At 31.3% G+C, this 25509-nt stretch overlaps 1 pseudogene; it reads right to left on the bottom strand.

Annotated features, from left to right (window-relative positions):
- The window catches only part of LOC149545839 (uncharacterized), a 79867-nt pseudogene that overhangs the window by 27637 nt on the left and 26721 nt on the right, over positions 1–25509 (bottom strand).

Raw genomic sequence — 25509 nt, 5'->3', positions numbered from 1 at the left:
ATCCGTATCTTCTTCTCATTGAAGGTGTTATGTTTCTTGGAAACCAGCTCCACAAGACACTTATTTACAAGTGTTTGTAAACCATGCAGGCCACTCCAACCCGATCCATCCCACAGTGCTATAGCTGTGCTTTTGCATTCACCGATGAGAAAACAAGCTGCATCAAAGAACATCTCTCAATCTTCTTTATCCAGAGCATCATAGCTAACCTGTAGCCTTTTTGTGATGCCGCTAGGCAATATTCTTGAGATTTTATCTAATTGGGATTCCCAGTAAGCAATGGAATTCTCACCATGTAGCTTTCCCCCTAATATCTTCAGAGATAAAGGCAAACCATCGCAAACCTGGATGAATTTGTCAACTAGAGTGTCAAATCTGGTGGGTGGAGAAGACTTCTGGAAAGCATGCCTGCAGAATAAATTCTTCACTACTGAGCTCTCAAGTCTTGGCACTTCATAAATGTTTGAGATACCCATCGATTTAAGAACATCCCTTTTGTGGGACGTCACAATTACCATACTTTGGGATCCGAGGTTGAGTTTATTTGGCAAAAGAGCATACAACCGATCGATGTGATCTAGGTCATCCAAAACAATGAGGGCCCGAACAGAGCTCAAACGATTTGTGAGTACCACTTTGCCTTCATCGACAGCGTCTAATGACAAATTTTCAATGCCAAGGTTTTCAAGAAGCTTTTTTTGCTTCTGAGGCAGATCATTTCTGGATGCCGCATCCCGCACGTCGGGAACAAAACTGTATTTCTGAAATGAGCGAAAGTTTCATTTGAAGAGCACTTTGGCCAAAGTGGATTTCCAGATGCCACCCATGCCCACGATCCCCGTGAGTTTTTCACTCTCTTCTTCACTTGTGACTGATTCGACAGAAGCTTTGTACTAGTTCATCCAAACCAAGTGGATATTCGGCTACATGTATGGGATCTATTTTCATTAATCCCAATGCTCTATTCACAATGTTCTTCAAAACTTCGACCTTGTCCCTAAACATTATGGGTGAAAAACAAAAATCAAAACAAAACACACAACACGAATTAAGTAGAACCTATATATTGTAGAATATGAAAATAGTTAAAGAATAGAGAGTATAATACATCACACAAAACAACAATTATTTCCACGCACTAATTAAAATTACATTACAATCATTGAAAATGAATATATTGCATGTTCTCCAACGCTACAAACTCCTTCTACACAGATATTCACTCTATCATAAACAATGCAAACTGATACAATTTTTTCAGTTCCTCTTGCATGAGTAGATAAATATTAAAGAATATATAGAATACAAAAAATTATCAGTTCCTCATGCATCACTTTTCTCAACATATATGGAATACAGAACTTGACTATCGAGGAGAAAAAGAAACCATACATACTTATTATTGTTAACCTGTAAGCTGGAAAGGGATGAAATTTTTTGTATTGCCGCTTTTCATTGACCGAGCCTTTCCTTGGTGTATCTAGCTTTCTTTGCATGTTGTGAGAACGCATGGGCATATATTCCTTTTCCTTGATCAATATATCTAAGATCAGAGGGATCAACATGATAGAAAATAGGAACGATTGTAGCAGGGGCTCTGATTTTGAGCATGTAAGCAAGCTCATCCAGACACCATGAGGATTGGGCATAGTTGGGAGAGAAAATGGCAATGTGAAGAGAGGCATTGTTCATTGCTACTTGTATTTCTCTCTGTATTAACCATCGCGAAAGCGATACGAAATACACATTCGCCAAAAAAAATTAAGGAAACTCTTGATAGCAAGGGATTCCGCGCTTTCCTCAATGTAGGTGCAATTCGGTCGCAAATAGAGGGAAAGAATGCTATGCGAGAAGAAAATAAAGATTTGGAGAAGAAGAAGACCAAAAACATAGAAAATGGCTTGACCAAAAGTGCGTGAGTTCGTACAACCTTTTACAAAGAAGCATCTCTGTTGAAGACGGCTACCTATGGATGCGGCCATGTTTGCGTAGATTGCACCATACATAAAATAGCATAAATATATTTGCAACAAACGTACATATATAAATAGTCTAAATTAATGGACGGTAACACGGATGAAAATAATTGCAACAAACATGCATATTTAAATAGTCTAAATTAATAGATGGTAGCATGGATGACAATGGATGACCATGCAAGCGCTCTGGGGCACTGGCTATATAATTGATTATTTTTAATGTATCATGCACATTTTAGGCATCATGGCATACGTAGGCATTATGGCTATAACAAGTGATGGAAGTGGAAGTAAAACATCTAAGAGAACCATGCACTATCCTATCTTGCAACTGTTAGGCAACTTAGGGAAAAATACCTGATTTAGAGAAAACACTTTCCCATACCATATAGAGAAAAATACCTCATAGTGAAATATTTAACATTCACCCCCAAAATCAATAAAAAAGATTTAAATATAAATTGATATAACATATATTCAGTAATCTTGAACTTCCAGAGTTCATCATGGAATTTTTTTATTTTTATTTTTTAAATTTGCAAGTCAAAAATCATACTCATAATATTCTAAATAAAGCATAACCAAATCTTAGAAATATTTTGTAGTCTAAGGGTCTTGCAGAATTACTATTGTAATTGCTTGATACTTGGACAACATGACATGTTGGATGTAATCTTATGATTCTATTATGAGAAATTCGTGTTTTGTGGATCTGAATATTTGTGTTATTGTTATATTATGATATGTGGTTAATTGTTGATGGCTAGGATTTGGGGATTCTACTACCTTTTACAGCATCAGTTTTACTTATAAATGTTATTTAAAAATTAAAATGTTGTAAAGATAGACAAAGTTTAAGAGAGATTTAAAACATAAAATATAATAGTAATTTAATAACTATTTTTAAATATCAACGCATTTAACAAAGATAGATCTAAAATTTATATATAATACATCTTCACCAATCCATAAAATAAGAAATATAAAATTAATTTTAAAATAATATTATTTATTTTGAATTTTTCTAAACTAATATAAAATTATCTTTATGTTATTATTACTTATTGCAATTGCTCTCATATATTTTTATTTTATCTTTTCAATGAATTATAAGTATATCAAATATGATTTAAAAACTTCAATTGCTGATTGCTAATAAGTAAGCCAAAATACATAATAATAAACAAGCATTCACTTAATTGAGAATTAAAGTCAATTGAAAATGTCTCAAGTAAATAGAAAAGCGTGGTTCAGAGACACGTGGTGGATGGAAATGAAGCAACACTACTAAGTACAAAATATCTCTCTATTCTTCAAATGTACCTTCTTTGTTGATCTCGTCAAGGATAATAATGAGAGTGACAATCAAACTCTTACTTTTCTTTTCTCCTTTTCTTCTTTATAATCAAATTTTCATCTATGATCAATCCCATTTGAGATTATGTAAATGCAATAGTGATTCAGTTTACTCTAATGACAATACATATTTTGCTAATTTTAACTAATTTTTGTCCAATATTTTTGCAAATGCATTTGTGAATTCTGGGTTTAACACCAATTGTTTGGGTGAAATTTCTGTGCCAGACCAAACCATGACATCCATCAGACCATCATGTGAAAGTGTGATTACAAATACATCTTGAAAAATTCTCACTATATCTTCAATTACAACTATATCTTCTAGAATTCTCACTATCATTTTCTAGCATGGGTGGATTAGTTCATGTTAAAGTTGTCAATAATCTTTAAGATGAGTTAAGTGCAGGGCAAAATAAAAGAAGAAATAAATTAATGAAAAAAAAAGAGAGGAAAAATAGGAACATATAAGAAGATACAACAAAAACATGAAGCACACCATGATGGTTACGAATTCAGTTTCATTATAACTTTCCACAAATAGCACAAAAGCAATTTGTGTTCTAGAAGCCTGCTTTACTATAACCTTAATGTAAACTTTTCAAACATGTAACATGTTCACACACCAAGTTATAAACATATAACATCTTCTATTTTCTACCAAACTCAAATTCATATTCTATTTTCCCCAAAAGAGAGGGACTATAGAGCTAGGGGAGACAACCAAGTAGCCGCCCAAGCTAACTTCGAGCAACTAAGACTTCCAATCCATATGTTAAAATCTATCAATTTTTTTCAATGAGGCACCATAGGTGAGTGAAGAGCTTAAATCTAACCCTTTAGATTTTCCACATTTTCGAAGCTCAATTTAGAACTTGTGGAGTGTGAGGTGGTCTAAAAGTGTCATTTTCAAATGTTCAACCATAACACATGAACCAATCAAGCTAAAAAAATGGTTGAAACTATTAGTACTTGTGTGATTACTATTGGTACATATGCTATCATTTTTCAAACTTTTGTGAACAATAATTGAGAGAATCTATAACAAGAGCTCCAGGAGAGTTTAAGTCCCCGTCTTATGTTATAGGTGAAATATATTAAATTTTTTTAATAGTATAAAGTATTAAATATAAGTGCAAGGAGGAGATTTTTTTAAGATAAATTTTTCTTTATCGCGTAATTTTTAGAAAATTAATGTAACAATGATAAATTAATTTAATATAATAATGGTAAAAATATAATGTGAATTGACTAATAAGTGTACTGATAATTTAGTTTTCACAATGTAATGATGAAAACCTCAAAAAATTAATAATAAATATAAATATGATTTGTGAAGAAAATAAATTTATATTTGCATTCAGATGTTACTTTGAATTTTGAACTAAAAATAAAATTATAAAAGCAATTAAGTTGTGAGTTTTGAAAAACTTCCTCTAATTTTGACTCAATTATTGCAATTAATTTAATTACTGTTTAATTGAATTTATTTTAATTATATTTATTTTTAACTTTTCCTTAATTTGAAGTTTTTTATTGGTTGAGTTGAATTTTGCAAAAGATTTTATTATTTTTTCAATTCAAAAAAATAACAATTATAGAATTTCTAAAAAATTTTGAAAAGTTTTTTTTGAACAGTATTGAATATACCATTTGCTGTTTAAACGTTCCCATGTATGAACATATGAATCTTCAAATACCATGGCTTGCCCAAAGCTATAATGGAGCTAAAGATTGTTTCCCTTTGTACCCAAGATACGAGGAAATTGACATTTTAATCACAAAGTTAAATAGTTGTACATTTAGATCATGTTGATGAGTAAGTTAAAATAAAATAACTAGCCACAAAGACCTTTAAATGCTTGGCATTTATGCAATAAATCATACCTTACTCTGACGTCGTGTCCCATTGCATTGAAAGCCAGGCACCCTTGTTAGACAGAGAAGACAAATTAAATAATTTATTTTATCATTTTTAATTAGCCACATTGCGTGTGAAATCTTCAAATGGCTTGTCAACTATGAGGGCAATTCGACACAAAATCCAATATTAAGATCTTCAACAAGATGTGTCTTTAAATTTATTCTTCAATGCTGTGGATTGATTACAATTTGATAGCTGAGGAGATGACATAAATAGCTCATAAGGTACTTGGAATTAATCTCCAATAAATCAACTACATTAATAATTGAACCTGCTGCCACCGAATTACAATCTTGTCAGCTGTGTCTACAGATGTTGATTTTTGCTCAATAATAATATTCATAAAATGAATAAAACCTTAGCAAAATAGTGTTAGCCAATCATAAATTTATAATTAGCATATAATAATTTTTTTTTAAATATAATTCCTCAAACTTTGCAATATGATAGGCTTTTACCAAGAAAAAAGAAATTAGGGGGTGAAAACAAAACATTAGTTCCCTACCTTTTGGACTAATAATAGACATAGTAGTCATTAGAATGTGGGCCACTACTAGATCATCTCCCCTAGTCCAAATTTGATTGGTGAACCATTTCTAATAAAATAATAATAATTAAAGATAATTATCTTACCTACCGACATGGAAAAAAGATCACAATACAACTCTGCACAAGAATGCTCTCCGGAAAGTTTTAGAGGAAGGATTTTTAAAGTTGGGGAAAGGTGGAACCATGGATGTAAGGGGAATCAAAATTCTTATCAATAGTCCTCATACGGTAAAAGTCACAGAGGGAAGATTCAATGTATGAAGAGAAAAAAAAAATCCAACAAACCATACTCATCCACCTATTTCACATCATACTTCTCAGTGCCAATGTAGTCAACAAGTTGGGGGAAATTGGAAAGTAGAAGTCTTATCAAGACTATTCACCCAGTTGTCTCGCATCACACTTGTCGAGAAATTTTCAATCTTATCGACCGTAGTCATCCATCTGTGTCCCAGTAAAATAGTGGACACAGAAAAATTCTTTACCACTGTCGCTTTGCAGGATAATTCTTGACTATAAAGGTTTAATTAACTTCAGGTCAAACCAAGATGGACAGCCATGGGCCTACTGTTCGAAGGCGAGCTATTTAATTTGAAATATTAGTGGGAAAGGGACACGATACAACTTGACATGCACCAGAATGAGTAAAATGAAAAACAAAACATTCCTCTCTTCGAGGGTTTGGAGAAGAAGCCTATGTTGTCGATACAATTAATTTTAATCGTTCTTTCTATATTGTAAAAGTAATTTTTTTAATTAAGACTAATTAATATAAAGAATCAATATTCTAATTAATTGTAGATTTCTCATTTTTTTCATAGAAATAGGGAAAATGATCTAGTAGTCTCCTATGCTAACTTTGGGAATCTAATGCTCCTAATTCATACGTCAAAATTTATCATTTTTTAGGTGAAGCTCCATAGGTGAGTGAAGAGGCTAAAGCTAATTTTTCAAATTTTCTACATTTATGGAGCTCTTTGTAGACCTTGTAGAGTGTGAGGTAGTCTAAAAGTGTCATTTTAAAATCTTCACCCAAAATCCAAAAGTGACCATTGGAACATGGGTGACACCCAGGATCCAGAAGCGACCATTGGAATATGGGTGACTAATGAGTTGTCTCCCCTACAAAATCAATGTAGGATGCAGATCATCCATTTTCACTCATTATTCATAGAATCTTTTTTATTACATGACTTGTACATACCGATTTACAAAACCCTAATTGACATTAAAAATTGTAGACTTATACACTACCTTCTCTCTAAAGACTTATTAGTTGTTTGATTAGGTCAAGTGTATGTATACCTCACACATGTAGGAGCTCAATTTATTTGAAAAATGTAAAATACCTTACACCCATATTTTTAGGCTTTAATTTCTCCATCTTTAAATTTATTGAATATCAAATTACATGTTTAGTTATTAGTCTTATTTGTTTATTTAGATAGTTTTGTAAATTATATAGTTATTTTTTTGAGATCTAATTTGATAGGTATTGATTTTTCCAATAATGAAAAACTAGCAATTGCACTCCAACAAAGTGCAATGGTTATGCCAATAGGAAGATATACTTGGATAATATATTGAAGAGAATGGATAAAACTATTTTTGTGCATTTTGTAAATATTTTAAATAGAGATATTATTTGTGTCTGTAGCATAAGATGGGTTAAAAATGTTTTTTGTTGACCAAAAAGTGAAACTTTTTAATTAGACACAACTGATTTGAAATCTTGGCCCTATCTATGTTCCATACGATTTAGTTCACTCAAGGGAAATGGCACCACAAAACCATCATTATTTTAGCAAACAAGTATTAAACATACCCAACCCCATATCAAACTTATTTTTGAATGTTTAAGTTGTGGAGGAGTCACATGCTTATCCATAATGGCTAGGGGAAATGACCCAATACTTCAATAGCTTCCAATGATTGTGATAGGAGTTGTTGACTTGATATCTATACTTATTAATTTAATATCCATATTTATTCACTTAATGTCCAATTGTTGGATAACATCGAATCAATATTTTGACTTTAAAGTTGTTAGTACAATGATGACTACCAAAAACTGAATGAAATGCACCCTTAGTTGCAAAAAGAAACCAATGATGCAATGCCATGTTAGATGTGCATGTGTACCATTTTTGCAAGACCATTAATCTTAATTTTTAATTCGGTTGTTTTGGCCAAGTTGAAAAAAGCATGCTTATGTGGCATCATAATTTATGATGTGGACTTGAAACCTTTATATTACAGGAATATAATTCACCAAGTAAGACGTTGTAAAAAGTTGGGAGTGATATGAAATTTCCAAGATTTTGATAAGTTCAAAGTTAGGGTGCTCGAGTATCAGGGTTTTTCCACTATCAAACTCAAATTTAAGTAGGGATGGAGTGTATAAAAAATATTAAAATTGCAAAATTTTTAATTCAATTTGCAATTGGATGGCAAGCAGGTGCTAAAATAAATAGAAATGGTAGAAATTTCACTTCAAGTTTAGATTAAATTAAAAATGATCCTAATTGAAGCCCACCAAACTAAAATATCTAATGGACAATAAATACTCACAACAAATGCAATACATTTTCCAAAGGTGCAAGTACAAAGACACTTTCATAATCACATATCATATTTTATATTAAAGGTCATTGGCAAACCTTGTGCTCATTCAAGCAACAACATGAGACTTAAAAGATTATTCATGATCCTTATGAGAAACCACACCAAAATAAAAATTGGAAGACCAAGATTCACAACTTAGAATTTGACAAAGGTGCTTGTCTTGGAATTTGAACCAAGATTTCCACAATGGGAACTCATTGCTTCAACTAGCTAAGATGAACCCCTTGAACAACATATAGCATATTTTTAAAACATTATGGGCTTAGTATAACCTACATATTATATAGTCATATTAAAAGCCGATCTCTTTTTGCTTAAGATTGGTTATGTTGTCCTGTATTTGAATTCATTCATTTCACTATTACAATGTATGATCATCATAAAAGAGAGGAAGGAAAATGAAAAGACTTGCATCAATATATGTGTCCTACTCAATGTTATTAGGAAAAAATGACAACGCAAGGATAGCTCATAATTTTTTCATGGGTACTTACCAATCGTCTTCTTAAATCCAAACTTTGATTAAAGAGAGAACATACATTGGCATGTCAAGATTTTCATTCACATGAAGATAAATAAAAGAAAATACATTTCCTATCACAAAGTTCTAGTTCTTTGTTTCCCTCTTTTTGATACTTGAGGGTGGCTAGGGATCATTTCTTGGTTGTACTCAATCATATATATTTTGAGCATATTGTGCTTGGCATAAGAAATAATCAAGGATATTTTGAATAACATCCCTAAAGTTTACAAAACTTATATAAACATCTTAGTTATTAACTACAATGCCCATAAACCCAAATAGATCAATCTTATTATTGACTTCATTAATTTTCCCCCAAAAAAATAAGGATACAAACATTGGCTATATATTTATAGATGACATTTTAAATGTTATTTTTGTGTTCATGTTTTGTTTTTAATAGATACAAAATTTAGTATTCAATTTTTGTGTATCTATAGACTACTAGAACTATTCTGGATGCTCCATCCTCAGAAAACTTGAGCAATAGAATGATCTCTAAAGATGTCTCTTCAAACTAAAGAATGATCTTTAGAATGAACAATAGTAAGATGTTTCTTTTCTACTTGTAAGGCCGAGTAATAATGAGTCATAAAATTGAACAAATTTCTAGTACGTTATAGGTTTTGTAGAAACTCAAATTCAAATATTCTAACATCGACATGGTTTCATGTTTCATCGTCATATTTATGCGAAGGAGTTTTGTCAAAAAAAATTCTAGAGAACTCATGAGCCCTGCCTTTAGCAAGGTATGTTGGGTGGAATTAGTTCTCTCTCATATATAAGAAAAATAAATTAATGCACACAATGAGTTCAATGATGCTTCATCCTTGGGGAGAAATATAAATTGCTGATAAAAAAGGTTAGGTTGAGCATCTTAAATATTAAATGCCTTTACTATAATTAAGTATAGTTATAAATAAATAAATAGGTAAATAGTTTAAAAAAAATTCAATGTGTAATTTGAATATATATATATATATATATATATATATATATATATATATATATATATATATATATATATATATATAGGTAGGTGTGTGTGTGTGTGTGTAGATAGATAGATAGATAGATATTGTGTGTGTGCGTGCGTCTCTGCTAGATAAAACATGTTAAAGTAGTGTTAATTTCACTATTTCATAATTGAAGTATGATAGAGTAAGTTAGTATTTTTAATTTTATTGGTATTAAAATTATTTATTGTATCTATTTTTTTTAATGAAAGATTGAGTTATTTGATATAAAAGAAAAGTTAGGAACTTTAAGATTAGACTAATTTTAAATAGACTCAGTCCTATAAATCATGTTCAGTCATAAAAACTGTAATCTATGAGTTATGGGGTAGCAAATTCTAATACATGTAAATTTTAGAACTAATGGTTTGGGTAAGGTGATGTGACTATAAATGTTGTCATACTAAATGTTATCATGATACTAATAGTACAAAAGTGATGGGAAGATTCTGGATGGTATAGAGAAGGGACTATGTATGGTGGTCAAGTTGGAGAAATTTGTTGGCTTCATAGCTAGCTCCCAAAACATGTTTGGCGAAAATTTTCTAACTTGAACTATTCTAGTAATGGAGTGTCGATGGCAAGGATGTGACAATTTTTAGAGTAACATTCATGAGGTAATAGCCTTATCAACTAGATTAATGATAAATATAATATAAATTGTAAATATTTATTATTTTTATTAATAAATAATTTTGTTCAAAGATTTAATATTTATCTAATAGAGGTTCTCACTATTTACTAAATACTAATATATTAAGTATAATTATAATAAAATAATGTTATATTTTATAAAGATGGTTATTACATGACATTAATTTGATTAATAGTGATTCTATGTTGAGATTATAAAATATTTTTCTTTAACCTCAAATTATCTATAATATTTTATATTGAGACTATCTTAATAAGTTATTTTAATTAGTTGTTATCAAATTTAGTATACTAAATTTGTACAATTTTCAATGGCACAAAATGGAAGTGCAAAATACACAATCAGTACCTCTAAAATAATAACTAGTAATGCTATGATTTATTTAATCAACATCTTGCAAGGAGGTAGAATGAATGACTACTAGTGATGTACTTTATTTTATTAAGTGAATACCATTAAATAGTCACAATTTAACTCAGAAGATTGTCTCAGAAAGAATAAACTATGCACCAAAACAATCTACAAACTCAAAAATATAAGTGAACTACACCCAATTTTTCAAAATCAACATAACCCTTGCACCACTTGGTTCATGTGCTGGAATGAATGGTGAGCATCTGAATAATCAATAAGTTTGGTTAATTTAAAAAGGGTTTTTAGGTTTAAAATTATAGTAATGATCAATACAAAATTTAATGGCTTAATCTGAGTTTTTTTAGCACAATGTACACAACCATATAGATAAAACCCCTCTCATGTGAACATTTTGAAGTTAGTCATTTTTCCTTGACTTTTCCACTCTAGGACAAGAGTAGTCTTAGCCACACAAAGATAAGCACCACCTAAGATGCAACTTTCATAATGTTTACTATTAAATAGATCTTTGGGAAGCTCAATCATATAGAGATATTAGTTTAAAAACATATGTATCAGAAACATAAACTAAGGGGAGGACCCCATGTGGTTGCTAAAATTATTTTGGCTAGAAGCTGCTACTCCATTTTAGTACCAAAAAATTGTGAAGTTGGTGGTTTCGTGTAAGCAAAATTTGTACTTATTTTTAAACTTCCTCTTTTAAATCAAAATTTTAAATGAATATCTATTGCAAATTAGATTTGGAAGAAAAAATTTAGGCAAGAGGAAAAACATTTATGAAGATATCTATGAAGTAATACATTTACCTTGAAATGCGGTATATTATCAATCTGCTCTAGATGCCAAAACCGATATGATGAGTGCTCAATTGCCATCTCTCTTCCCATGTCCCTCAGATGATCGTGCATCCGTATCTTCTTCTCATTGAAGGTGTTATGTTTCTCGGAAACCAGCTCCACAAGACACTTATTTACAAGTGTTTGTAAACTGTGCAGGCCACTCCAACCCGATCCATCCCACAATGCTATAGCTGTGCTTTTGCATTCGCCGATGAGAAAACAAGCCGCATCCAAGAACATCTCTCTATCTTCTTTATCCAGAGCATCATAGCTAACCTGTAGCCTTTTTGTGATGTCGCTAGGCAATATTCTTGAGATTTTATCTAATTGGGATTCCCAGTAAGCAATGGAATCCTCACCATGTAGCTGTCCCCCTAATACCTTCAGAGATAAAGGCAGACCAGCGCAAACCTGGATGAATTTGTCAACCAGAGTGTCAAATCTGGTGGGTGGAGAAGACTTCTGGAAGGCATGCCTGCAGAATAAATTCTTCGCTACTGAGCTCTCAAGTCTTGGCACTTCGTAAATGTTTGAGATACCCATCGATTTAAGAACATCCCTTTTGCGGGACGTCACAATTACCATACTTTGGGATCCGAGGTTGAGTTTATTTGGCAAAAGAGCATAAAACTGATCGATGTGATCCAGGTCATCCAAAACAATGAGGGCCCGAACAGAGCTCAAACGATTTGTGAGTACCACTTTGCCTTCGTCGACACCGTATAGTGACAAATTTCCAACGCCAAGGTCTGTAAGAAGCTTTTTTTTGCTTCTCAGGCAGAGCATTTCTGGATGCCGCATCCCGAACGTCGGGAACAAAACCGCATTTCTGAAATGAGCGAATGTTTCTGTTGAAGAGCTCTTTGGCCAAAGTGGATTTCCCAATGCCACCCATGCCCACGATCCCCTTGAGTTTTTCACTGTCTTCTTCACTTGTGACTGATTCGACAGAAGCCTTGTACTAGTTCATCCAAACCAAGTGGATATTCGGCTACATGTATGGGATCTATTTTCATTAATCCCAATGCTCTATTCACAATGTTCTTCAAAACTTCGGACTCGTCCCTAAACATTATGGGTGAAAAATAAAAATCAAAACAAAACACACAACACGAATTAAGTAGAACCTATATATTGTAGAATCTGAAAACAGGTAAAGAATAGAGAGTATAATACAGCACACGAAACAACAACTATTTCCACGCTCTAATTAAAATTGCATTACAATCATTTAAAACGAATATATTGCGTGTTCTCCAACGCTTCAAACTCCTTCTACACAGATATTCACTCTATCATAAACAATGCAAACTGATACAATTTTTTAAGTTCCTCTTGCATGAGAAGATAAATATTAAAGAATATATAGAATACAAAAAATTATTAGTTCCTCATGCATCACTTTTCTCAACATATATGGAATACAGAACTTGACTATCGAGGAGAAAAAGAAACAATACATACTTATTATTGTTAACCTGTAAGCCGGAAAGGGATGAAATTTGTGTATTGCCGCTTTCCACTGATCGAGCCTTTCCTTGGTGTATCTACCTTTCTTTGCATGTTGTGAAAATGCATGGGCATATATTCCTTTTCCTTGATCAATATATCTGAGATCAGAGGGATCAACATGATAGAAAATGGGAACAATTGTAGCAGGGGCTCTGATTTTGAGCATGTAAGCAAGCTCATCCAGACACCATGAGGATTGGGCATAGTTGGAAGAGAAAATGGCAATGTGAAGAGAGGCACTGTTCATTGCTGCTTGTATTTCTCTCTGTATCACATCGCCGGGCCGAATTGCACCTACATTGAGGAAAGCGCGGAATCCCTTGCTATCAAGAGTTTCCTTAATTTTTTTTCGCGAATGTGTATTTCGTATCGCTTTCGCGATGGTTAATGAAAATCTGCCAGAGCTCCGTGGACGCAGACTCGGAGAATACTGGGAACTGGTCAAATATGTTTTGGCGATCAGCCTCATGTAGCGTTTGTCGGCTGAGTTCAATAGCTCGCATAAACCTGCGGAATGGAATGAGGCAGATCTGTACCAAGATGTTTAGAATGGACAGACACCATTCCTGCAACAATTTAGGGATCTCCATTAAAAAGTTCCCATTTTGCCTGGGCCTTGAAGAAGGTTCAGGCTGCTCAAAAGCGTCTTCCAGTTCAGGCTGCTCAATAGTGTTTTCGATCTCAGGCTGCTCGAAATTGGAAGCCATTTCAAAGGATCCAAATTATCCTTAATACAGAGAAGAGACAGAACCACGGTCGCAAATAGAGGGAAAGAACGCTATGCGAGAAGAAAATAAAGATTTGGAGAAGAAGAAGAGCGAAAACATAGAAAATGCCCTCTCCAAAACCGCTTGAGTTCGTACAACTTTTTACAAAGAAGCGTCTCCGTTGAAGACGGCTACCTACGGATGCGGCCATATTTGCATAGATTGCACCATACATAAAATGGCATAAATATAATTGCAACAGACGTACATATATAAATAGTCTAAATTAATAGATGGTAACACGGATGACAATAATTGCAACAAACGTACATATATAAATAGTCTAAATTAATGTATCATGCACATTTTAGGCATCATGGCATACGTAGGCATTATGGCCGTAACAAGTGATGGAAGTGGAAGTAAAACATCTATGAGAACCATGCACTATCCTATCTTGCAACTGTGAGGCAACTTAGGGAAAAATACCTGATTTAGAGAAAACAGTTTCCCATACCATATACAGAAAAATACCTCATATAGGGAAATATTTAATATTCAGGCCCAAAATAATTCAAAAAGATTTAAATATAAATTGATATAACCTATATTCAGTAATCTTGAACTTCCAGAGTTCATCATGGAATTTTTTTATTTTTATTTTTTAAATTTGCAAGTCAAAAATCATACTCATAATCTTCTAAATAAAGCATAACCAAATCTTAGAAATATTTTGTAGTCTAAGAGTCTTGCAGAATTAATATTGTAATTGCTTGATACTTGGACAACATGACATGTTGGATGTAATCTTATGATTCTATTATGAGAAATTGGTGTTTTGTGGATCTGAATATCTGTGTTATTGTTATATTATGATATGTGGTTAATTGTTGATGGCTAGGATTTGGGGATTCTCCTACCTTTTACAGCATCAGTTTTACTTATAAATGTTATTTAAAAATTAAAATGTTGTAAAGATAGACAAATTTTAAGAAAGATTTAAAACATAAAATATAATAGTAATTTAATAACTATATTTAAATAGCAACGCATTTAAGAAAGATAGATCTAAAATTTATATATAATACATCTTCACCAATCCATTAAATAACAAATATAAAATTAATTTAAAAATAATATTATTTATTTTGAATTTTTCTAAACTAATATACAAATTTTCTTTATGTTATTATTACTTATTGCAATTGCTCTCATATATTTCTATTTTATCTTTTCAATGAATTATAAGTATATCAAATATGATTTAAAAACTTCAATTGCTGATTGCTAATAAGTAAGCCAAAATACATAATAATAAACAAGCATTCACTTAATTGAGAATTAAACTCAATTGAAAATGTCTCAAGTAAATAGAAAAGCGCGGTTTGGAGACACGTGGTGGATGGAAATGAAGCAACACTACTAAGTACAAAATATCTCTCTATTCTTCAAATGTACCTTCTTTGTTGATCTCGTCAAGGATAATAATGAGAGTGACAATAAAACTCTTACTTTTCTTTTCTCCTTTTCTTCTTTATAATCAAATTTTCATCTATGATCTATCCCATTTGAGATTATGTAAATGCAATAGTGATTCAATTTACTCTAATGACAATACATATTTTGCTAATCTTAACTAATTTTTGTCCAATATTTTTGCAAATGCATTTGTGAATTCTTGGTTTAACACCAATTGTTTGGGTCAAATTTCTGTGCCAGACCAAACCATGACATCCATCAGACCATCATGTGAAAGTGTGATTACAAATACATCTTGAAAAATTCTAATTATATCTTCAATTACAACTATATCTTCTAGAATTCTCACTATCATTTTCTAGCACGGGTGGATTAGTTCTTGTTACAGTTGTCAATAATCTTTAAGATGAGTTAAGTGCAGGGCAAAATAAAAGAAGAAATAAATTAATGAACAAAAAAGAGAGGAAAAATAGGAACATATAAGAAGATACAACAAAAACATGAAGCACACTATGATGGTTACGAATTCAATTTCATTATAACTTTCCACAAATAGCACAAAAGCAGTGTGTGTTCTAGAAGCTTGCTTTACTATAACCTTAATGTAAACTTTTCAAACATGTAACATGTTCACACACCAAGTTATAAACATATAACATCTTCTATTTTTTACCAAACTCAAATTCATATTCTATTTTCCCCAAAAGAGAGGGACTATAGAGCTAGGGGAGACAACCAAGTAGCCGCCCAAGTCAACTTTGAGCAACTAAGACTTCCAATCCATATTTTAAAATCTGTCCATTTTTTTCAATGAAGCGCCGTAGGTGAGTGAAGAGCTTAAATCTAACACTTTAGATTTTCCACATTTACAAAGTTCACTTTAGAACTTGTGGAGTGTGAGGTGGTCTAAAAGTGTCATTTTCAAATGTTCAACCATAACCCATTATTTTCATACCCATATGAGCACTCACCAAAAATATAGTACTTTTTGCACACATGAACCAATCAAGCTTAAAAAATGGTTGAAACTATTAGTACTTGTGTGATTACTATTGGTACATATGCTATCATTTTTCAAACTTTTGTGAACAATAATTGAGAGAATCTATAACAAGAGCTCCAGGAGAGTTTAAGTCCCCGTCTTATGTTATAGGTGAAATATATTACAATTTTTTAATAGTATAAAGTATTAAATATAAGTGCAAGGAGGAGATTTTTTTAAGATAAATTGTTCTGTATCACGTAATTTTGAGAAAATTAATGTAACAATGATGAATTAATTTAATATAGTAATGCTAAAAATATAATGTGAATTGACTAATAAGTGTACTAATAATTTGATTTTGACAATGTAATGATGAGAACCTCAAAAAATTAATAATAAATATAAATATGATTTGTGAAGAAAATAAATTTATATTTGCATTCAGATGTTACTTTGAATTTTGAACTAAAAATAAAATTATAAAAGCAATTAAGTTGTGAGTTTTCAAAAACTTCCTCTAATTTTGACTCAATTATTGCAATTAATTTAATTACTGTTTAATTGAATTTATTTTAATTATATTTATTTTTAACTTTTCCTTAATCTGAAGTTTTTTATTGGCTGAGTTGAATTTTGCAAAAGATTTTATTATTTTTTCAATTCAAAAAAATAACAATTATAGAATTTCTAAAAAATTTTGAAAAGTTTTTTTTGAGGAGTATTGAATATACCATTTTTTGTTTAAACGTTCCCATGTATGAACATATGAATCTTCAAATACCATGGTTTGCCCAAAGCTATAATGGAGCTAAAGATTGTTTCCCTTTGTACCCAAGATACGAGGAAATTGACATTTTAATCACAAAGTTAAATAGTTGTACATTTAGATCATGTTGATGAGTAAGTTAAAATAAAATAACTAGCCAAAAAGACCTTTAAATGCTTGGCATTTATGCAATAAATCATACCTTACTCTGACGTCGTGTCCCATTGCATTGAAAGCCAAGCACCCTTTTTAGACAGAGAAGACAAATAAAATAATTTATTTTATCATTTTTAATTAGCCACATTGCGTGTGAAATCTTCAAATGGCTTGGCGAGTATGAGGGCAATTTGACACAAAATCCAATATTAAGATCTTCAACAAGATGTGTCTTTAAATTTATTCTTCAATGCTATGGATTGATTACGATTTGACAGCTGAGGAGATGACATAAATAGCTGGTAAGGTACTTGGAATTAATCTCCAATAAATAAACTGCATTAATCATTGAACCTGCTGCCACCGAATTACAATCTTGTCAGCTTTGTCTATAGATGTTGATTTTTGCTCAATAATAATATTCATAAAATGAATAAAACCTCAGCAAAATAGTGTTAGCCAATCATAAATTTATAATTAGCATATAATAAATTTTTTTTGAATATAATTCCTAAAACTTTGCAATATGATAGGCTGTTACCAAGAAAAAAGAAATTAGGGGGTGAAAACAAAACATTAGTTCCCTGCCTTTTGGACTAATAATAGACATAGTAGTCATTAGAATGTGGGCCACTATTAGATCATCTCCCCTAGTCCAAATTTGATTGGTGAACCATTTCTAATAAAATAATAATAATTAAAGATAATTATCTTACCTACCGACATGGAAAAAAGATCACAATTCAACTCTGCACAAGAATGCTCACCAGAAAGTTCTAGAGGAAGGATTTTGAAAGTTGGGGAAAGGTGGAACCATGGATGTAAGGGGAATCAAAGTTCTTATCAATAGTCCTCATTTGGTAAAAGTCACGGAGGGAAGATTCAATGTATGAAGAGAAAAAAAAAAATCCAACAAACCATACTCATCCACCTGTTTCACATCATACTCCTCAGTGCCAATGCAGTCAACAAGTTGTGGAAATTTGGAAAGTAGAAGTCTTATCAAGACTATTCACCCAGTTGTCGCGCATCACACTTGTCGAGAAATTTGCAATCTTATCGACCGTAGTCATCCATCTGTCTCCTAGTAAAATAGTGGACACAGACAAATTCTTTACCACTGTCGCATTGCAAGATAATTCTTGACTACAAAGGTTTAATTAACTACAGGTCAAACCAAGATGGACAGCCATGGGCCTACTGTTCGAAGGTGAGATATTTAATTTGAAATATTAGTGGGAAAGGGACACGATACAAGTTGACATGCACCAGAATGACTAAAATGAAAAGAAAAACATTCCGCTCTTCGAGGGTTTGGAGAAGAAGCCTATGTTGTCGATACAATTAATTTTAATCGCTCTTTCTATATTGTAAAAGTAATTTTTTTAATTAAGACTAATTAATATAAAGAATCAATATTCTAGTTGATTGTAGATTTCTCATTTTTTTCATAGTAATAGGGAAAATGATCTAGTAGTCTCCTATGCTAACTTTGGGAATCTAATGCTCCTAATTCATACATCAAAATTTATCATTTTTTAGCTGAAGCTCCATAGGTGAGTGAAGAGCCTAAAGCTAATTTTTCAAATTTTCTACATTTATGGAGCTCTTTGTAGACCTTGTAGAGTGTGAGGTGATCTAAAAGTGTCATTTTAAAATCTTCACCCAGAATCCAGAAGTGGCCATTCGAACATGGGTGACACCCAGAATCCATAAGCGACCATTGGAATATGGGTGACTAATGAGTTGTCTCCCCTACAAAATCAATGTAGGATGCAGATCATCCATTTCCACCCATTATTCATAGAATCTTTGTTATTACATGACTTGTACATACCGATTTAAAAAACCCTAATTGACACTAAAATTGTAGACTTATTCACTACCTTCTCTCTAAAGACTTATTAGTTGTTTGATTAGGTCAAGTGTATGTGTACCTCACACATGTAGGAGCTCAATTTATTTGAAAAATGTAAAATACCTTACACCCATATTTTTAGTCTTTAATTTCTCCATCTTTAAATTTATTGAATATCAAATTACATGTTTAGTTATTAGTCTTATTTGTTTATTTAGATAGTTTTGTAAATTATATAGTTATTTTTGTGAGATCTAATTTGATAGGTATTGATTTTTCCAATAATGAAAAACTAGCAATTGCACTCCAACAAAGTGCAATGGTTATGCCAATAGGAAGATATACTTGGATAATATATTGAAGAGAAGGGAGAAAACTATTTTTGAGCATTTTGTAAATATTTCAAATAGAAATATTGTTTGTGTCTATAGCATAAGATGGGTTTAAAAAAAAATTTGTTGACCAAAAAGTGAAACTTTTTAATTAGACACAACTGATTTGAAATCTTGGCCCTATCTATGTTCCACAGGATTTGGTTCACTCAAGGGAAATGGCACCACAAAACCATCATTATTTTAGCAAACAAGTATTAAACATACCCAACCCCATATCAAACTTATTTTTGAATGTTTAAGTTGTGGAGGAGTCACATGCTTATCCATAATGGCTAGGGGAAATGACCCAATACTTCAATGGCTTCCAATGATTGTGATAGGAGTTGTTGACTTGATATCTACACTTATTAATTTAATATCCATATTTATTCACTTAATGTCCAATTTTTTGATAACATCACACCAATATTTTGACTTTAAAGTTGTTAGTACAATGATGACTACCAAAAACTGAATGAAATGCACCCTTAGTTGCAAAAAGAAACCAATGATGCAACACCATGTTAGATGTGCAAGTATGTGTACCCTTTTTGCAAGACCATTAATCTTAATTTTTATTTGGGTTGTTTTGGCCAAGTTGAAAAAAGAATGCTTATGTGGCATCATAATTGATGATGTGGACTTGAAACCTTTATATTATAAGAATATAATTCACCAAGTAAGATGTTGTAAAAAGTTGGGAGTGATATGAAATTTCCAAGATTTTGATAAGTTCAAAGTTATGGTGCTCGAGTATAAGGGTTTTTCCACTATCAAACTCAAATTTAAGTAGGGATGGAGTGTATAAAAAATATTAAAATTGCAAAATGTTTAATTCAATTTGCAATTGGATGGCAAGCAGGTGCTAAAATAAATAGAAATGGTAGAAATTTCACTTCAATTTTAGATTAAATTAAAAATGATCCTAATTGAAGCCCACCAAACTAAAATATCTAATGGACAATAAATACTCACAACAAATGCAATACATTTTCCAAAGGTGCAAGTACAAAGACACTTTCATAATCACATATCATATTTTATATTAAAGGTCATTGGGAAACCTTGTGCTCATTCAAGCAACAACATGAGACTTACAAGATTATTCAAGATCCTTATGAGAAACCACACCAACATAACAATTGGAAGACCAAGATTCACAATTTAGAATTTCAGAAAGGTGCTTGTCTTGGAATTTGAACCAAGATTTCCACAATGGGAACTCATTGCTTCAACCAGCTAAGATGAACCCCTTGGACAACATATAACATATTTTTAAAACATTATGGGCTTAGTATAACCTACATATTATATAGTCATATTAAAAGCCGATCTTTTTTTGCTTGAGCTTGGTTATGTTGCCCTGTATTTAAATTCATTCATTTCACTATTACAATGTATGATCATCATAAAAGAGAGGAAGGAAAATGAAAAGACTTGCATCAATATATGTGTCCTACTCAATGTTATCAGGAAAAAAAGACAACGCAAGGATAGTTCATAACTTTTTTCATGGGTACTTACGATCGTCTTATTAAATCCAAACTTTGATTAAAGAGAGAACATACATTGGCATGTCAACATTTTCACTTGCATGAAGATAAATAAAAGAAAATACATTTCCTATCACAAAGTTCTAGTTCTTTGTTTCCCTCTTTTTGATACTTGAGGGTGGCTAGGGATCATTTCTTGGTTGTACTCAATCATATATATTTTGAGCATATTGTGCTTGGCATAAGAAATAATCAAGGATATTTTGAACAACATCCCTAAAGTTTACAACACTTTTATAAACATCTTAGTTATTAACTACAATGCCCATAAACCTAAATAGATCAATCTTATTATTGACTTTATTAATTTGCCCCCCATAAAATAAGGATACAAACATTGGCTATATATTTATAGATGACATTTTAAATATTATTTTTGTGTTCATGTTTTGTTTTTAATAGATACAAAATTTAGTATTCCATTTTTGTGTACCTATAGACTACTAGAACTATTATGGATGCTCCATCCTCAAAAAGCATGAGCAATAGAATGATCTCTAAAGATGTCTCTTCAAACTAAAGAATGATCTTTAGAATGAACAATAGTAAGATGTTCCTTTTCTACTTGTAAGTCCGATTAATAATGAGTCATAAAATTGAACAAATTTCTAGTACTTTATAGGTTTTGTAGAAACTCAATTTCAAATATTCTAACATCAACATGGTTTCATTGTTTCATCGTCATATTTATGGGAAGGAGTTTTGTCAAAAAAAATTCTAGAGAACTAATGAGCCCTACCTTTAGCAAGGTATGTTGAGTGGAATTAGTTCTCTCTCATATATGAGAAAATTAAATTAATGCACACAATGAGTTCAATGATGCTTCATCCTTGGGGAGAAATATAAATTGCTAATAAAAAAAGTTAGGTTGAACATCTTAAATATTAAATGCCTTTACTATAATTAAGTATAGTTATAAATAAATAAATAGGTAAATAATTGAAAAAAAATTCAATGTGTAATTTGAATATATATATATATATATATATATATATATATATATATATATATATATATACTGTGTGTGTGTGTGTGTTCGTGCGCGTGTGCTAGATAAAACATGTTAAAGTAGTGTCAATTTGACTATTTCATAATTGAAGTATGATAGAGTAAGTTAGTATTTTCAATTTTATTGGTATTAAAATTATTTATTGTATCCATCTTTTTTAATGCAAGATTGAGTTATTTGATATAAAAGAAAAGTTAGAAACATTAAGATTAGAGTAATTTTAAATAGACTCAGTCCTATAAATCATGTTCAGTCATAAAAAATGTAATCTATGAGTTATGTGGTAGCAAATGCTAATACATGTAAAATTTAGAACTAATGGTTTGGGCAAGGTGATGTGACTATAAATGTTGTCATACTAAATGTTATCATGATACTAATAGTACAAAAGTGATGGGAAGATTCTGGATGGTATAGAGAAGGGACTATGTATGGTGGTCAAGTTGGAGAAATTTGTTGGCTTCATAGCTGGCTCCCAAAACATGTTTGGCCAAAATTTTCTGACTTGAACTATTCTAGTAATGGAGTGTCGATGGCAAGGATGTGACAATTTTTAGAGTAACATTCATGAGGTAATAGCCTTATCAACTAGATTAATGATAAATATAATTTAAATTGTAAATATTTATTATTTTTATTAATAAATAATTTTATTCAAAGATTTAATATTTATCTAATAGAGGTTCTCACTATTTACTAAATACTAATATATTAAATGTAATTATAATAAAATAATGTTATATTTTATAAAGATGGTTATTACATGACATTAATTTGATTAATAGTGATTCTATGTTGAGATTATAAAATACTTAATTATAATTAATATTATTTTTATACAAAGATAGATTTGGAATTTTCTTTTGAGTGTGTGGAGGTTTTTTCGTCTTCAAGAGTTTATATATAGATTTTGAGTGCAAATTGGGGTGATTTTGAGTTCATTTCTTCTTCAAGATCGATTGAGAGGACATACAAGGATGTTAACTAATAATGATGTATTGTTAGGACAAAGACTCCATTAATGAGCAATAAAAGTTATGCATAGTTAAAGAATATTTTAGTATGATTTAAAATTCATAGACCATTCATTTAGTCATTTGTTTGGGTGACTAAATATTAGATACCAATTGTTTATTCATTTATTTGATCATTTATTTAGCCACTTATATTAGTCCATCCTTTTGATTTTAGCCAATGACCAAATTAATCATTTATTTAGTCACTTATAAATTACAAAATATTACAAGAATTTGATCACCTTTAGTCATGTGACTAAAGGTTTTAGTCATGTAGTCATTTATTTTCCAAAATTCTACTAGTGAAGGGATTCATGAAGATGTGAAACCACCTATTGATGGTCCTATGCAAAGATGTGGAACTTAGACTGTAGAACATATCTCTTTGAAGTCATTCACCAGGATGATATAAGATTAGAACACAAGTGACTACAAACTCTTGAGAAGAATATTGTTCAAAACCATCACAAGGCTTCCAGAATGATAGATCAGTATTTGCCATTCAATATATTGACTACATTTGTTGAACTTTGCATACTCTTTTCCAAGGCGTGTTCAGCAATTGTGTATATTTAAACATTTGGTGCCTAGCAAGATATGTTCAATACTTGTGTGCATTTAATATTGATACTATTGAACCCAATTATTTTCCTTCCTAAGAATATTAGGGTGTAGATGATTGCATATCTATATTGGAAATAACCTAATATATGTGAAATTGATATGCGATGACTATCTTATTAATATAAATTGAATATAAAATATTTTTGTTTAACCTCAAATTATCTATAATATTTTATATTGAGACTATCTTAATAAGTTAATTTAATTAGTTGTTATCAAATTTAGTATACTAAATTTGTACAATTTTCAATGGCACAAAATGGAAGTGCAAAATACACAATCAGTACCTCTAAAATAATAACTAGTAATGATATGATTTATTTAATCAACATCTTGCAAGGAGGTAGAATGAATGACTACTAATGGTATACTTTATTTTATTAGCAACACTTGCAATGAAAGTGAATACCATTAAATAGTCACAATTTAACTCAGAAGATTGTCTCAAAAAGAATAAACTATCCACCGAAACAATCTACAAACTCAAAAACATAAGTGAACTACACCCAATTTTTCAAAATCAACATAACCCTTGCACCACTTGGTTCATGTGCTAGAATGAATGGTGAGCATCTGAATAATCAATAAGTTTGGTTAATTGAAAAAGGTTTTTAGGTTTAAAATTATAGTAATGATCCCTACAAAATTTAATGGCTTAATCTGAGTTTTTTTAGCACAATGTACACAACCATATAGATAAAACCACTCTCATGTGAACATTTTGAAGTTAGTCATTTTCCCTTGACTTTTCCACTCTAGGACAAGAGTAGTCTTAGCCACACAAAGATAAGCACCACCTAAGATGCAACTTTCATAATGTTTACTATTAAATAGACCTTTCGGAAGCTCAATCATATAGAGATATTAGTTAAAAAACATATGCATTAGAAATATAAACTAAGGGGAGGACCCCATGTGGTTGCTAAAATTATTTTGGCTAGAAGCTGCTACTTCATTTTTTTACCAAAAAATTGTGAAGTTGGTGGTTTCCTGTAAGCAAAATTTGTGCTTATTTTTAAGCATCCTCTTTTAAATCAAAATTTTAAATGAATATCTATTGCAAATTAGATTTGGAAGAAATAATTTAGGCAAGAGGAAAAACATTTATGAAGATATCTATGAAGTAATACATTTACCTTGAAATGCAGTATATTATCAATCTGCTCTGGATGCCAAAGCCGATATGATGAGTGCTTAATTGCCATCTCTCTTCCCATGTCCCTCAGATGATCGTGCATCCGTATCTTCTTCTCATTGAAGGTGTTCTGTTTCTTAGAAACCAGCTCCACAAGACACTTATTTACAAGTGTTTCTAAACCGTGCAGGCCACTCCAACCCGATCCATCCCACAGTGCTATAGCTGTGCTTTTGCATTCGCCGATGAGAAAACATGCCGCATCCAAGAACATCTTTCTATCTTCTTTATCCAGAGCATCATAGCTAACCTGTAGCCTTTTTGTGATGTCGCTAGGCAATATTCTTGAGATTTTATCTAATTGGGATTCCCAGTAAGCAATGGAATCCTCACCATGTAGCTGTCCCCCTAATACCTTCAGAGATAAAGGCAGACCATCGCAAACATGGACTAATTTGTCAACCAGAGTGTCAAATCTGGTGGGTGGAGAAGAC

The sequence above is a fragment of the Cupressus sempervirens genome, chromosome 7 (genome assembly GCF_028749045.1).
Source record: "Cupressus sempervirens isolate cs-2001-9-10 chromosome 7, ASM2874904v1, whole genome shotgun sequence".
Taxonomy (NCBI): domain Eukaryota; kingdom Viridiplantae; phylum Streptophyta; class Pinopsida; order Cupressales; family Cupressaceae; genus Cupressus; species Cupressus sempervirens.
This window is presented reverse-complemented; position numbering and strand designations above follow the sequence as displayed.